The sequence below is a fragment of the Rhinoderma darwinii genome, chromosome 3, assembly GCF_050947455.1.
Source record: "Rhinoderma darwinii isolate aRhiDar2 chromosome 3, aRhiDar2.hap1, whole genome shotgun sequence".
NCBI lineage: Eukaryota > Metazoa > Chordata > Amphibia > Anura > Rhinodermatidae > Rhinoderma > Rhinoderma darwinii.
The window spans coordinates 350,315,540-350,328,383 of record NC_134689.1 but is presented as its reverse complement, the minus strand read 5'-3'; positions in this window follow the sequence as shown (position 1 = coordinate 350,328,383).

The following is a 12,844-nucleotide window of genomic DNA, read 5'->3' as shown; positions in this document are numbered from 1 at the left end:
TAAATTATAGCGGAAATATACGCCTGCTCCAAGCTGGCATAGACTTCCGTTTGTAGCGCACAGATGGCTCTTAATAAATTTAGTGCATCTTACTCCAGCGGGCTCCTGTTTAAGACTGGAGTATGAAATGCCTTTCTTAGTAAATATGGGTCAAAGTGTTTATTACAACAGCTTGGCTGTACACAACCTCATAAGATTGATACAGAAAAGCACAAGACACAAGAGTAATATAGAAAGAAAATGGGAGAAAAAAACAAAAAACTGAAAACAATACCAGGACACAATTATGGGCATCCTTTGCCCTATCCGAAACAAAATTAGACTAACCTGGCACAAGCACTCTAAAGCTGGCCATACACAAAAGATAATAGTCGGTCGAATCGGCCGAATTAGCTGATTTTGGCCATTTCGTCCAAGAATCGTTTGAAAATTATATGCAAATGAGTTTGCTACTCATGGAACAGTCAAGAACCTTCTCAGATGTGGCAGAAAGAGGAAAATTGATGACCGAATCCTGTGAATGTAGCCACTTACAAAGAACTTAAAGAAAAACTGTCAGCGGTGATATGGGGACGGGCTGGACATTTTAAACGTATCTTTTTAATTTTTTGGTCATGCAAGTTGCATGACCGAGAAACCGACGTTTGAGTCCCCTGGCGCAGTGGTCGCAAGTGCCACTCTCTGCTCTAAATGATGGCTCTAGTGGCCAATCAGGAGACCGCTTCAGCTTTCACTCAGAGCAGAGGGGTGGGGCTTACAGCAAGCAGTGCAGGAGCAGTTGCATATTAAGTCCCGCCTCAGTGGCAATTGCAATCGGCACGTCAGGAGAATTCAACATCATTTTCTCAGTCGTTCAACTTGCATGACCGAGTAAAAACTTTAAGTTTAAAATGCCCTACCCCTCCCCTATATCGCTCTGGTGTGACTGCACTCTGCCAAATCTTACCTAGGCAAACCACAATCTTTCTGGAAAAATATACTATGAATAGAAAAAACGAAATAAAGATATTTGGCAATGCAGACCAGCGTTATTATTATAGATGACTAAATTGTAAAAATAAAAAGTGAAGCATGGTGGAGAATCCATAATATTCTGGGACTTCTTTACTGCCGCTGGGACTGGAGGACTTGAGCCTGTTACAGTAATGATGAAATCTAACGATTATCAGGGCATTTTTTTAGTTAAATGTGCTCCCAAGTGTAAGAAAACTAGGTTTGTGTTGAATAAAATGGCCTTCCAGCAGAATAAATACCCAAGTATTCATGAAGGGCCTTTTATCCTGTACAAATTATATATTATGATACAAACTTGATACATATCCATTTATTTCTATAGGTATTGTCCTTGGAAGACAAAACAAATCAAGGGTGCCAATAATGCCGTGTGTGTGTGTGTGTGTGTGTGTGTGTGTGTGTGTGTGTGTGTGTGTATACACACACACACACACACACACACACACACGTGTGTGTATATGGGGAAGGGGTGCGTGCATACGATTATTTCAGCACAAGTTATGCAAATCCTACATTTATATCACACCACTTTTGATGCTTACTAAAACAGTACCTACCGTATTACCACTATCTGTGGTGCAGTTCACACTGTATTCACGAATCCTGAAATCGTATGCATTAAAGGCATAGATACAATAGGGAGACAAGCAAGAAAGTTGGAGTGCAGCTCAGGCAGCCGTACTGAAATCTATATGTATGAGGCATGTTCTGGTCATGTCAAAGCACCCAGGTGCACGGCTCGATGCAAGACAGAGTTTTTAAACACCTAAAGGGGTTGTCTGCTCAGAACAACTCTAGTCCATCTGCCTTTTTGTTGCATATGAATATCATAGAAAAGGGGCACTCCCCACTATTACCCAGAACCGAGATTAAATGCAAAGAGCATGTCTCAGTCTGGTGGTCTTGGCACAACTATGTATTACAAGTTTTCCCATAAATTTAAATGGGTAGCATATAATACATTGGTAAATCTGCAGGTGCCCTGGCAATATCAGCTGTTTAATGAAATTAAGAATTAAAACAAAGTATAATTAGAAAGTTGCATGTTTTTTCAACATTATACAGAAAATAACCTTTATTTAAATAAAACTAGAAACACACATGTGAAGCAAGGCGGTAAAGTTCACATGCATTTAGCTTTTAATGTAAATTAAGTTGTTGAACTGAAGTATATAGACTAAGGCGGGATTCACACGACCGGGTCCCGCCCGAGCCCGAGTGTCGGCCGGTTTGCATAAAGTTTTGCATCCGTTCCGGGCCGGGCAGATCTGGACAGTGACATCAGCGGCAACTCCTGAAGGGGAATCCCCATGTGTTCGGGGATTCCGCTTCAGGAGTTTCCCCTGATGTCACTGCCCAGATATGGACAGAGACATCAAGCGCTCTGTCCAGGAGCGGAATCCCCGAACACATGGGGATTCCGCTCCTTCAGGGAGCTAAAATGGAGCTAGCAGATAGCAGAGCGGGGAGATACCTCCCTGCTCGGCTATAGTGGCGTCGCTACAGCAGCCGCAGCAGCAGCAGCTGCTAGCGGCGCCATGGAAGGTGTCGCCGGGCCAGGGCGCTTTTAACAAGCAGGGGAAGGGAGCCAGCGCAGCGCTCCCTTCCGCCTGCTGTACACCCCGGCCCTGCCACACAGTGTACAGCGTAGCCATTCGTCCGAATGGCATCAACTCCTCCTCACATGCACTCTGCGCTGTGAGGAGGAGGAGATAGAGCGCAAGCCACGGAAAACCCGGCCATCACTCGGGACACATTCCGGTGATGGCCGTGTATTACCCGGCCCCATAGACTTCTATGGGAGCCGGGCGGCCGGGTACCCGGCCGAAAATAGAGCATGTCCTATTTTTTGACGGCCGGTTTTCCCGGCCGTCAAAAAATCGGTCGTGTGAATAGCCCCATTAGGGGTCTATTATTCCTAATGCAGCCGGGTGCCGGCCGATTTATGAACGGCCGGCACCCGGACGGGAAACCCTGTCGTGTGAATGAGGCCTAAGTCTAATGTAAAAATAGTTGTCTCAAATAATTGCTGCCTGAATTACTGTTTCATAAAATAATAATAATAAATCTTCTAAGAAGAAACAGGTTTTAGACAAAAATAATACTGAGCAATACCGTAGCAGGCCGCTGGTCTCACTCTACAGGACTACCAGTGGAATTCAGACTGCCATTTACTGCAGCCTGTGCTCTTCCAATAGCAAAGCAAACACAGGCTGGCATTAAATACCCTGTATCTGCTTAACCCCTTAACGATATGCCACGTACATGTATGTGGTAGACATTAAGGTCGAAGTATGGAGCGGGCTCAAGGGCTGAGTTCGCTCCATACATAGCACGCGTCAGCCGTGTAATACAGCCGACACCTGACTGCAATGGGCGCAATAAAAGATTACACCCCCTTAGATGTCGCGGTCATTCGCGACCAGGGCATCAAAGGCTTTAGAATGTGGGGGTGCCCCCTCCGACGTGCCATCGGCCCCTCCGCGTCGCGATTGCGAGGCCAATGGTAGTCATGGCAGCCTGGGGGCCTAAAGAGGCCCTCAGGTCTGTCACCTTTGCACACCTATTAAGCCCTGTCATGTAAGCGATCCAACGATCGCTGATTCAAGTACCATAGGGGGACTTCTAAAATAATAAAAACCGTTAGAAAGGAGGGACTTTGAAGAGGGGAGTCATGGGAGTTGTGGTTTACCTGCCTTAATACCCTCACAGCAGGGCCACCTGTTTATCAGCGGCATATAAACAACAGCGCCGCTGCAAAAGTGGATTCTACAGAAATAAAGCAAAGTAAAAGAAGGAAACAAGACACTTAATAAAGGTAAAAAAAAACCAATCATACTACCTTTATTCTTATTTTTTTGTTCTTAACAACTCGGATATCCCCTTTAACATTCCCAAAGGCTGTGATCATACACTGTGCTGCACCTTAAAACCATGCATGAAGACAGTGCAAGAACCGGCCAGAGACAAGAAGTGTACCCCCTGGGGTACACGTATCCCAGGCTCAGAACGACAGCAGAACAGTCACTGGGAAATACATTTCTCTGCCACTTGCCATCTCTAGTAATATTGCTCCTATTTGTAAAGTAATATATTAGGGAATTGTTGTAAATGTATATCCCTAATATGTCAGGACAGTAAAACTAGTGCTGCCATATGGGGCCTAAGACCTTTCTTTTATATAATATGAAACTGAGAAAGTCCCCGAAAGGTTAATATTCACCGCAGCAAAGGTGAAAAGGAAGAAATAAAGGGATGTATGTAGGCCGAAGATTTGGCATGTCATTGTAGAATATAATGCATGGTGTATTCTGCACGGTTATAGTGCTCATAGACATGTATTCAGGGCTGTGTGGCCATTAGGTCATTAATCCTTTATGAGACGTTAAAATTCTGAAGCAAGAAGCAAATAAGGGCAGCGCAGTTGTGTCAGATGCTCGTGCAGTGCAGACATTGCAACCTTGGAAGCTGCTGTGTCAGCGCAGTCTCAGTGCCACCGTTTATGCTGCAGAGCTCCCTGACATCTTCCTCATCACAGTAAAGACCACGAGGCTGCTGTATCTGCAGAGGTCTGCCCCACAGACAAGTTATTGATGCTGTACTGCCGCATTGACAGAGAGAAGCCCTCATCTACATGCAGGCTGCTTCACTGCAGAACTGCTGCAATCTGGAGGTGGGAAACCAGCAATGATGAATCATTCAGCGATCTCCCCGGGGCCCTGCTTCATCGCCGGCACGGATTAAACACGTTTATGAAGAAGGTGGATGAACCAGGGTTTATATAGCACTGTGAACATTCAGGAACCGGCATTCGAAGGTTTACTCATTTACTGTATTTGTCATTTAAAGGGGTATTCCATTGGATAGGTGATGAATGTTAGATCGGTGGGGATCTGACCTATAGGACTCCCACTGATTGCAAAAATAGGGGATGCCAATCCCCCATCCTCAATACCCGACTAACTCCAGTAAGTAAGAGCTCAGCTTGTATGAATCTGTGCATTGCTGGTCTTTACAACGCTATTGGAGTTATGGAAACCGCCCCATGCACTGGGGTCTCTGTCCTAGTAATTAATAAGGGTCCCTGCGATCAGACCCACTCCTAGCTAATATTTATCACCTATCCTGTGGATGGTGTTAAATGTTTTCCACTGGAATACCTTCCACTGGAATACCTTCCTTACTCATTTTGGTTGCTTTGTAAGTGATCTGTGATAATACTTACTAACCCACATGAAATGTGTAATAGTATACGTAAAATAAAGAGACCCTCGATTGTCCTGCAAAGCCGGTGGTCTGTTTGAGAGGAACACTGTCACTGATCGCCCTGCCAAATAGAGCACTGCGCGCATTCGGGAAAAAGAGACAGTTTTTTCTGACACTGTTTTATAGGGACACTGTTTATGAGAACACTCTCTGGCAGGCACTGTTCATGGGGGCACTCTGGCAAGCACGGTTCATGGGGGTGCGCTCTGGCAGACACTGTTCATGGGGGCACTCTGTCAGGCACGGTTCATGGGGGTGAGCTCTGGCAGGCACGGTTCATGGGGGTGCGCTCTTGCAGGCACTGTTTATGGGGGTGCGCTCTGGCAGGCACTGTTTATGGGGGTGCGCTCTGGCAGGCACTGTTCATGGGGGTGTGCTCTGGCAGGCACTGTTCATGGGGGCGCTCTCTGGCATGCAATGTTCATGGTGGCGCTCTCTGGCAGGCACTGTTCATGGGGGCGCTCTCTGGCAGGCACTGTTCATGGGGGGCGCTGTCTGGCAGGCACTGTTCATGGGGGCGCTCTAAGCCAGGCACTGTTCATGGGGGCGCTCTCTGCCAGGCACTGTTCATGGTGGCGCTCTCTGGCAGGCACTGTTCATGGGGGCGCTCTCTGGCAGGCACTGTTCATGGGGGCACTCTCTGGCAGGCACTGTTAGTGGAGGTACACTCTTCCTGTCAATGTTCATGGAGGTTCTCGGTGGCTGGCAAAGTTTATGGGGACACACTATTTAGCACGGTTTATAAAGGCACTCTCTGGCTACCACTGTTAATCGGTGATCTGTCTGGCTGATACTGTTAGTGGAGGTACTCGGTGTCTGACACTGTTCATGGAGACTCTCTGTTGCTGGCATTGCAGCTGTTTTTAGTCAGGAAAAATGACGGAAACCCAACGGAACCAAGTAAAGTCAATGGGTTCTGTTGGGCATTGTTAGTGTCCTTTATGTGACAGATCCAACACTTCCATTATTTTCATTTTTCTGTTCCTATGACGGAACAGAAAAACGGAAATTGCTACGTTTTTTGTAAGTTTACGGTGAAACTACAACCTCCTAGGAAATGGGGGAGAAGACAGGCCTCTATTTATTACATGCATTGCTTCTGGATGGTTCTTAGGTCTCTTCCACATGCTATATTACAGCACTGCGTTGTACTAGTAAGGGCTAGAGCAGGGGTCTCAAACTCGGCCGGGTAAGTGGGCCGCACATAAAAAAAAGGGAAGTTGACGGGCTGCATTACTTTCAAATTTGATCAAATGCTAAATTATTGTTAATCAATTAGTTATTTGAACTACTATAACAATACTACACTACTATAACAATACTACATTACTATAATAATACCGCTAGGTTTAAACTTACCGGAAACTTGCGAGCTTACTCCACGTGCTTATTTTAACAATCCTGTTTTCCAGCTCAAGGGTATGTGCACACGCAGTGTTTTCAGCCGTTTTTCGGGCCGTAAACATCCTGAAAAATCTGAAGCAGAACGCATCCAAACATCTGCCCATTGATTTCAATGGGAAAATCGGCATTCTGTTCCGACGGGCCGTTTTTCAAAACGGCCGCGGGAAAAAGCAGCCGTGGAAAAGAAGTGCATGTCACTTCTTCAGCTGTTTTTGGAGCAGTTTTTCATAGACTCTATAGAAAAACAGCTCCAAAAGCTACCGTAAAAAAACGCCACGAAAATCGCGAGTGGCTTAAAAAATGTCTGAAAATCAGGAGCTGTTTTCCTTTTGAAAACAGCTCCATATTTTGAGACTTTTTTTATTTTGTGTGTGCACATACCTTAGGTGTCGCTAAATGCGGTCTGGAAGCTCAGTTGGCAGTGTTTGGCAAACGCAAGAATGTCAAGATTGGGCAGCCCCTTTTTAGAGTGCCACAGTGCCCTATGTAGATACTGCCACCCCCTAGATAATGCCACAGTGCCCCCTGTAGGTAATGCCACAGTGCCTCCTGTAGGTAATGCCACAGTGCCCCCTGTAGACAGTGCCACCCCTTTGTAGCTGGCTCCATTGGAGCTACCCCTAGGATTAAAATCCCCAGCCAAAGCGTTGCCGGCACTTTGGCCGGGGATTCCTCTCCTGGAGGAGCCCCTGACGTCACTGTCCATACAGTTACGTGAGAGGCCTCGTCTATTAGCGGAATCTCCGACCAGTGAGTCGGCAACATGCTGGCCGGGCGTTCCGGTCCAGGAGGAGCCACTGACATCACTGTCTATATATGGACAATTAGGTTCAGAGGCCTCATCTATCAGCGGAATCCCGACCAGAGCGCTCTGGCTGGAGATTCCACTCCTAGAGGGAACCCTAATGAAGCGATCTATAGAGAGGGGGGTGTAGCGCTGTCCACAGGGTGGGGTGTGTGGCATGGCACTATCTACAGGGGGGAGTCTGCGGCACTCCTTCGGCCTGCTCTCTCGCAGTCAGCAGGCCGCAGATGACAGCTTCAGGGGCTGCATGCGGTTTGAGACCTCTGGGCTAGAGCTACATGGCACGCGCCATCTAATTGCACAAGCGTTGTGCGACAAAGAAAGGTATGCGATCTGTATGCGACTTGTTGACACACAATTTATTTGAAGCGTGATTTGCAACTCATCATTTTTTTTGTTATAAAGACCTGTCGCTTACAAGTCGCAGTCTATGGAAAGCCATGCAACGTGCAACTTGCGATGTATGACCCAAAACCCAGTAAAGTTGGATTTTTTTAAACACTTGCGTCGCAGTCGCATGTTGCAACGCAACCACATTCTTGCATTTCTATAGTATGGAGCCACAGAGGACTCCATACAATCTACTGCACATGACTTTTCCCTGAATTTGTTGCCCTCGGAATGCTATATTTATGGGGAGTCAGTGGAGATGGTGAACCGCTATCTAGGGTGTATGGCCAACTGTAATACTTGAAATAGAAAATCCAAACACTATCATTGCAAGCTAAGGTTAGTCAATGTTCATTTTAAGGCTCATTAAAATGATATAGGCAATTGACAACGCAGTTAGTTTAGAAATAGAACATTACCTTCTGATTTCTACATGCAGCAAAAAAAATAATCAGATTACACTATGCATTGAGGCTTGCAATCAATGGGTGCCGCCATGGCTTATGAGTGTATTGTGACCCATTATCATCAATTTTAATTTCGGAACTACAAAGACAAGGACAGTTTCCCTACATATAATAGTGGAATAATAAAAGATCTGCCACAAAGTAACAACTCTATCAATAAATTATGTGCTGTAAAGCACACCAAATATTACAATTTTTACTATATATATATATATATATATATATATATATATATATATTGTAAAAAGGGACCTTCCAGTCAGTCTTGTATCCAAACAATCTGGCAGAAACTGTCAGATTTACATGTACAGTTGTCCAGAGTTTATTGTGCACAGTCACAAACAGCAATTTAGACAGGCTTGCTTTAGCAGGAAATGTAGAAAATAAAATGTCCCTTAGTTTCAGGATAACATACAACTCAAGTTCAGGGCTTCTCACCAAGCTTTGTAGGTTCAGTCCAAATGTGCTTGCTCTTTGCACCCCGGTAAATTCAGGCTTTGCACTCCCAGTCTGGGCTTTCTGCAACACCACACACTCCACACTGCTCTCTGGCAGTCTTCTTTATTAGTCTCGATGGATATACCTGGACTCCAGGTTCATGTAGACAACACCAGGCATGGAGTATAGAGCGACCTTCTTATAGATTCAGTCACCCATAAAACCAGCACCCAAACTCCAGTTACTTACATTACTGATAAAAGAAGCCTCAATGACACATATCTGCCATCAATTACTTTAGTGTTTACAATTAGAGATGAGCGAACCGGGACAACCAAACCCGGTTTCGGTCCGAACATCGTGAAAAGTTCGGTTCGCAGCGAATCCGAACTTCACCGGGTTCGTCCGAACACGTTTTGACCGAACCCGTCTTATGAGTCACTGATTTTCCGGTATGCGACGTCAGGTGATAGTCACTGTCCAGGGTGCTGAAAGAGTTAAGTGATCGGCAGTAACTGTTTCAGCACCCTGGACAGTGACTTCCGATCACAATATACATCAACGTGTAAAAAAAATAGAAGTTCCTACTTACCGATAACTCCCTGCTTCTTCCTCCAGTCCGGCCTCCCGGGATGACCATTCAGTCCAAGTGACCGCTGCAGCCAATCGCAGGCCAATCACAGGCTGCAGCCAATCACAGGCCAATCCCAGGCTGCAGCGGTCACATGGACTGCCGCGTCATCCAGGGAGGTCGGGGCTGGATGCCGAAAGGGACGCGTCACCAAGGCAATGGTGACACGTCCCTCTCTTGACATCCAGCCCGACATCCCTGGATGACGCGACAGTCCATGTGACCGCTGCAGCATGTGATTGGCCTGTGATTGGCTGCAGCAGTCACATTGGCTGAAACGTCATCCAGGGATGTCGGGCTGGATGTCGAGAGGGACGCGTCACCAAGGCAACGGCCGGGAGGCCGGACTGGAGGAAGAAGCAGGAAGTTCTCAGTAAGTACGAACTTCTTTTTTTTTTTTTTTACATGTTGCTCTATATTGTGATCGGAATTCACTGTCCAGGGTGCTGAAAGAGTTACTGCCGATCAGTTAACTCTTTCAGCACCCTGGACAGTGACTATTTACTGACGTCGCCTAGCAACGCTGCCGTAATGCCGGGTGCACACATGTAACCACCCGTCATTACGGGAGCTCCATACACGATTTTTATGGGCTTTCTTGAATTACAGATTCGGTCCGAACTAGTTCGGTCCGAATCGAACTTTTTCAAGAAATTCGGCGAACCAGCCGAACCGAACTTATCATAAGTTCGCTCATCTCTATTTACAATATATAAAAAAAAATTAGTTTTTTTATTTGCGGTTAAAAAAAGAATACAAACATACGAAAAAGTCAAGGTGCATTATTCAATAAGTACACATTGCCAAAAAAAAAAAAAAGGATTCTACAAAGAACCATCATATATTCTAACATATATAAATCAGAATCCAGTCAGATATAGTAATTCCCTTTTCTAACCCAATTTTATTTATTTTTTCAGTTACCCCCTCCTTAAGTCGGAGAGGAGGGTGGCAGACGAGGAGACAAGGGAGAAAAAATAAGAGAAAGAAGAAGAAAAAAAAGAGACAAGGGGCCCAGCAATTAACCAGGAAGATCAAATATCTCAGTAGATCAAATCAGTAAGTGGCTAAGCCAACGGCTCATTATCATTTGAACACACCAATAAAGATTCCCAGATCCTAGTACATACCATAGCTTTTTTTCTTTTCATTAAGGTTAGTTTTTCATACGTCACTAATTGACCCCTTCCCGCAAATGGGCGTGACTGTATGTCCAGATTGCAAGTGCTTTACTGCAATTGGGGTCCAGTCACGTCATGGCTTTAAACTGTCAACGTGTTAAGTGACACGGTGACAGCATTCTGACCGCAACTGTTAAAGAAATCTACATAGAGAGAACCATCATATATTCTAAACATATATAAATCAGAAGCCAGTCAGATATAATACTCCTTGAGTCGGGGAGGACGGTGGCAGAAGTGGAGACAAGGGAGAAAAAATACGAGTAAGAAGAAAAAAAAGAGCCAAGGCGCCCAGCATCTAAATGTAACGTCTGCGGCCGCAGACCGCAGACTCCTCTCATCCTGTCGACGCCTTCCTTCCCGGAGATGCCAACACATGGGGCCGTCCTGGCCTGCAGTGACCAGTAGGGTGCGCACGTGAGCTCAGTCCTGGCCTTAAAGGGCCAGCACACACACATGTTTAGAACCGTCTAATCACCCTGGACTATAAGAAGGGCCCTGCCCCTTCACACATTGCCTGAGCGTTGTTGTGTTTACCCGTGTTAGGCCTCATGCACACGAACGTAAAAACGGCCGTAATTACGGACCAATAGACTTTTATTGGCCACGGGTACCTTCCCGTTTGCTTATGGGAAGGTGCCCGTGCCGTTGAAAAATATGGAACATGTCCTATTTCAGGCCGTAATTACGGCATGGGCAGGCCCATAGAAGTCTATGGGGCTCCCGTAATTACAGGTGGCTACGTGTGTGCACCCGTAATTACGGGAGCGTTGCTAGGCGACGTCAGGGGATAGTCACTGTCCAGGGTGCTGAAAGAGTTAATTGATCGGCAGTAACTCTTTCAGCACCCACGACAGTGACTACCGCTGGAGTTAATAGTATTAAACGTTAACTTACCTGCTTTTTCCTCCAGTCTGGCCTCTCGGGATGACGTTTCATGCCATGTGACCGCTGCAGCCAATCACAGGCCAATCACATGCTGCAGCGGTCACATGGACTGCCGCGTCATCCAGGGAGGTCGGACTGGATGTCAAAAGAGGGAAGCGTCACCAAGACAATGGCCGGGGTACTATGAACTTCTCTTACTTACAATCGCTGCGTTCCGCTGCGGAACCGCTGCCCGAAATGGCTGCCATTTCTCTCTATCCACGACTGATAGAGAGAAGGGGCTGCCGATTAGTGCAAAGCAATTTTGCAGAGAAAATGGGTCCGTAAATACGGGTGGAATACTGGTGACAGCGGGCCCATATTTACGGGCACGTGTCCGTAAATACTGTTGGAATACGGGTCGAATACGTGTGACAAAGTACCCGTATTTACGGGAGGAAAAAAATACGTTCGTGTGCATGAGGCCTTAGTCTTGCAAATGGTCCCTTAGTGTTTTCCAGTTCCCAGTGTTCCCGTTCCTGCTACCTGTATCCTGTATCCCGTGCTACCTTGTTCCCATACCTTAGAGAGTTGGAGTCCTGTTGTGCCACCGATCAGGTCTGCTGTCTTACACCACGCCTGTGGTCTTCTACCAAGGTCCCATCCGAGCTTAGCCACCGCTACTGTCTGAACTACCACAGGTACCCTTACTCGGACTATAGACTTTACTTGGTACACTGTGTGGCCAGCTGCTATCCCGCTACGGCAGTACTGCCCAGTGGGTCCACATACCACAGATCGTGACACTAACCAATAAGATCAAATATCTGAATAGATCAAATCAGTAAGTAGCTAGCCAAAGGCTCATTATTATTTGCCCACACCAATAAAGATTCCCAGATCCTCGGCTGTTTCGGCCCTTCCCACTTGTTTTCTGTCGACGGATGCAGAAAAGGCCTTCGACAGAGTCAATTGGGATTTTATGCTGGCTACCTTGCGGTATGTAGGGTTGGGGGCACATATGATGAATTGGATTTCGGGTCTCTACTCCTCCCCATCGGCTCAGGTTAAGGTTAATGGGCACTTCTCCTCTTCACTCGCAATCACTAATGGTACGAGGCAAGGCTGTCCCTTGTCCCCGTTGATTTTTATTTTATGCCTGGAGTCCTTTTTGTGCCACATTCGCTCCAATCCAGATATTGCGGGTGTCGTTTTGGGAGGTAGGTCCCATAAGGTCGCTGCCTATGCGGACGACCTGCTCTTTTTTATCACTGCTCCCAGGATTTCCTTGCCCAACCTGATGGCGGAGCTGAGTGAATACTCAAAATTGTCCAACTTCAAGATCAACTACCAGAAGTCTGAGGCTCTTAATATATTGTTG